At 42.6% G+C, this 4,040-nt stretch overlaps 1 long non-coding RNA gene across 1 annotated transcript; it reads left to right on the top strand.

Moving 5' to 3' along the window:
- On the top strand, positions 858-2,565 carry LOC110434007. Its single transcript, XR_002451456.1, has 2 exons — positions 858-1,174; positions 2,361-2,565. It is a non-coding gene; the product is annotated as an uncharacterized LOC110434007 (long non-coding RNA).

A 4,040-nucleotide genomic window follows, 5' to 3' on the forward strand; every position in this document is an offset into this window, starting at 1 on the left:
CCTTGAAGAGTCTTTTATTTTTGGTTTATGATGGGTAAGTCTGGCTGAGTACATTCTCGTACTCAGGGTTCCATTCCCATGTTATTTTGCAGATGGGCAGATGTATTATGGTTATTCCATTCACTGCTTGTACCCAGCAATGGGTGATGACTAGACCAAGGGCGATGGTCACTCTACCTCCTCTTCTGCTTTTGTGGGAATGATCAAACTATGGCACTGTATCAGACTGAGCGTGTGTGTTATTTTAAAACTATGAAGCTTCCGCTACTCGTGAACTTGGTTTGTAATAACTTTAAGTAACTCCGATGTATGTGATGAATGTTGCGAACTGGATGTACTTGTGAATGGTGACCGTTGAACTTATTACGATCTTAGCTGTATGTATAAGTTGTGGTTTGAAATCCTTCGAGATTTCACAAACTGCCGGGGTTATATGGGTTTAAGCTTGATGGTTCGACTGTGCAAATGGTCACTATAGGCTTAATCTCATATAATTTGGGCGGTTCTGTTATACGGCCAACCCCGAGTGAGTCCGAAGCCGCCGCATTCACTACACCACAACCCTTAATCAGCAACTGACTCCAGTTGCTAAAAGCAGTTAATTAGCATAGAACGGTGAGTCGCTAAAAGTTAGTGAAGGACGGTCAGTTGCTAAAACCAAATAGGGCGATGGATGGTCCGTTGCTATAATTTTTTTTCTTTTACGTTGGACGGTCTGTTGCTATAGATCAAAAACAATATCGGATAGTCCGTGGCTATAGAAATTGGGGGTCCGAAAGATGCAGCCCACTAAAAGCCCAACAACCAAACCTAAGTATATAAGCCTTGGCACATCCTCAGCCGACAGCTCCATTTGCCACCGCACAAGACGCCCTCACGGCCGCACGGGCACGCCCTCGCCCCTCAGCTTCTGCTCGATGCTCCTGCAGCCGCACGGGCACGGCGGCTGGCGACCGCACAGCAGAGGGCGTATGCAGCACGCCCTCTCCCATCCAGCACCCCGACGGACGACGGGAACCTCGCCGGCTCGTCGATCCACCGGCCTCGGCGCCTGGCCAGTCCGCATCTCCGCGACCTCATCGACATCGTCAGCCACTCAGCCTCGCCTCCCCCGACCTCGCCCCTACAGGCTCGCTGACCTCCGCACCTCGCCGACGAATCCAGTAGTGCAAACGTACGAGTACGATGACACATCCCTTCCCTAGATCTGAAGCTACTGTATCAATGCGTTATTACAAATTTTAATTAGCATTTGTGTTTAGCTCATCTGGCCGTTTCAAATGAGTAGTTGAGTACTGTCGTATATGCAGTGGTACTTAAGGAGTATATGCAGTCCTCTTCTACTTCCATGGTCTGTATCTACGCCTGTAGTTTCTGTGACCTAAATTTCATTTCCTCCAAATGTTGATAATAGGAAAGTTGTAGAGGAGCTTCAGATCTATGGGCTCGTGAAGTTTCATGATTTTATCTTGAATGGTTTGAGAGATATGATTTTTCTAAGTTCACTGTCATGTTGTGAAGAAATTTTTGGCAGAACTAGATATAAGTGTATTTTGGGAACCTTAGAGGCACTATGGGACTTCAAAAAGAATAATAGACTTGTAGTACTTTCCCATAGCTTTCCAGATTGGTAGAAATCATGATGTTTGGATAAGGGAAACTCTAGATATAGATTTTTTCAAAGCTCAAGGTATTGTTTCCTCAGCAGGATTTTCAGTTAATATTAGGTCTTGCTCAAGTCCATTTAATTGGTTCTTTCTGCAAATGTTAGTAATAACAAAGTTATAGGATATGGAATTCTCTGATCTTTGGTTAAATTTCATAATTTTTGGACTTAAAGATTTGGGTATAAATGTGAACCTTGCTCTCTCAATTCTCGAGCAGATTCTGAGGTCTGTTTTCAACTATGGGTTAGGCTATCTTAAAGGCATGCTAAAAATATGTCTTCTTTATGAAAGTTGTAGATATTAGTCTGTAGGTTCTGAAAATGATTTTGGTTGCCATAATATCCTTTATGGATTAAAAGATATAAAAAGGTTAAGTAGCCGTGCTGCATTTGACTTGGCACTTTGCATGTTGTTTGGCTTGTATGTCGGGCTAAAGAATATGAGTGCTTTAACTACTGTTGGTATCTGTTAAAATGAATTCTCTCTCTGATATTATAATATCTATTAAGCATGTGGCAATGCTTCAGATCGTATGTAGAGCAGTCTTCACTTCATTGGAGGCAAGTAAACGTAGTGATGGTTTGCTACAAGCTTTATCTTGTTATTTACTCTACCTGCACCTTGAAATTCAGAATTGAAGATTAAATCAATGCTTAATAAATATGTATCTCACATCCCTTTCTATCTTTCCAGGCACTTAGGTGGTTTTTGCTTGAAGGATGGAAAAACAGCAGCACATTCATATCATTTTTTAGTGTGAAAACTTATGTTGTAACTGATTATGTACTCATTTGATATGTATGTATGAAAGTATGATTAATGTGCCCATTTGTGTATGTTATTGTATTAGTTCTGAATGGGTCCAGATTTAAATATATGTGGATTATTTTTTTTTACCTATTTAATTGTCGGGGCGATGGACGGTCCGTCGCTAAAGATAAAGTCCGTCGCTTTATACATACAACGACGGCTTCAATAGCAACTGCTGAGGTCCGTCGTTGTAAGTTTTAGCCACGGACTATCCATCGCTGTACACCCCTTACAACAACTTCAAGTCAGTCGCTGATTAAGGGTTGTGGTGTAGTGATTCATGGGCTAGGCTAAAATGATTTGAGCTGGTAGTTATTTCTATGGGTATTTATTACCCGCGGGTAGGTGGGTATGGGTAGTATACATCCATACCCGTACCCGCTATACCCGATGGGTACAAGAATTTGCCCAATAACGTATCCACGGGTACAAAATTCTTTCCATACCTGTCTCTATATCAGTTAAAACCCATCAGGTACTCGGGTTTCGGGTACCCATTACCATCTTGACACTAAGGGCGTGTTTGGTTCCTTGCATCCCCCTCAACCAGGCTCTCGAGATGCAGGGTATTGGTGTTTGGTTGCCCGGTCAATCGTCTCGGCCAGGCTGACCACGTGCAAAACCTCCCCCTCAACCAGGCTTCCAAGGAATGACTGAATCGGGCATTTTATTTGAGCCTGGCTCGCTCCGTGCTCTCTCACTATTAGGCTTAATCTCTTATAATTTGGGCGGTTCTGTTACAGCTGGTATTAGAGCAAGGTTTAGTGAGTTACTGTTCATAAGTACGTTCTAAACCAAACTTAAACCAGTTAATAAAAGTTAACTCTCCAATTAATGATAATCAAGGTGTTAAAATGAGTTTTTGGAAAACTACACAGTGTGCCTTTGGTCATATCCTTTATGCCCAGTTAAGGACTCTAAGGTGGCTAGTTAAGTACTGACTTGGGGGTTATGCATCATATTTCTCTTTCGTCGCTCATACGGCGTGTAATAGTATGAGTGCCATTCATTTGAGTGGTAATGTATGGATCAATTTTCCTCTACGCCTCGGTAAGTGGGAGCTGTGAGAGCATGATCGGATACACTGCCGGTCTAGGAGAGTGTTTTAAGGTGTTGTGTCATGCACGCATATTTCAGTGTGCCTAGGAACAGTACCGTATGTTGGGAGATTTCGTCCTAAGAGGCGATGCCGCCATTAGGGCGATGATGTGGGTAGTGGTACGCCATATGCATAGGTGTGGTGCCTATGTGTGTGGGGTGCATAGCTTTAAATTCTCGTTCTGCATGTTCATACTGTGGTCGGACTGAAATGAGTTTTCTGCACGTATGCTAACCACGTTCTCGCATAGAACGCTAGTTACGTTATGAGAGAACGTGTGTGCCACCGCATATACCGATTAGTATTGATTTTTGTTCCTAAGTTTGTGAGATCATAAGTTGTGCATGCGTCATGTTCATTCCATATCATTGCTTACTTCCTCCCCTTATTTAAATCTGTCCCAATTTCAATTAAGATAACAAAAGATAATCCTCAGTCTTACCCAAGGTATTCTATTTTTAGTA

The sequence above is a fragment of the Sorghum bicolor genome, chromosome 3 (assembly GCF_000003195.3).
Source record: "Sorghum bicolor cultivar BTx623 chromosome 3, Sorghum_bicolor_NCBIv3, whole genome shotgun sequence".
Taxonomy (NCBI): Eukaryota; Viridiplantae; Streptophyta; class Magnoliopsida; order Poales; family Poaceae; genus Sorghum; species Sorghum bicolor.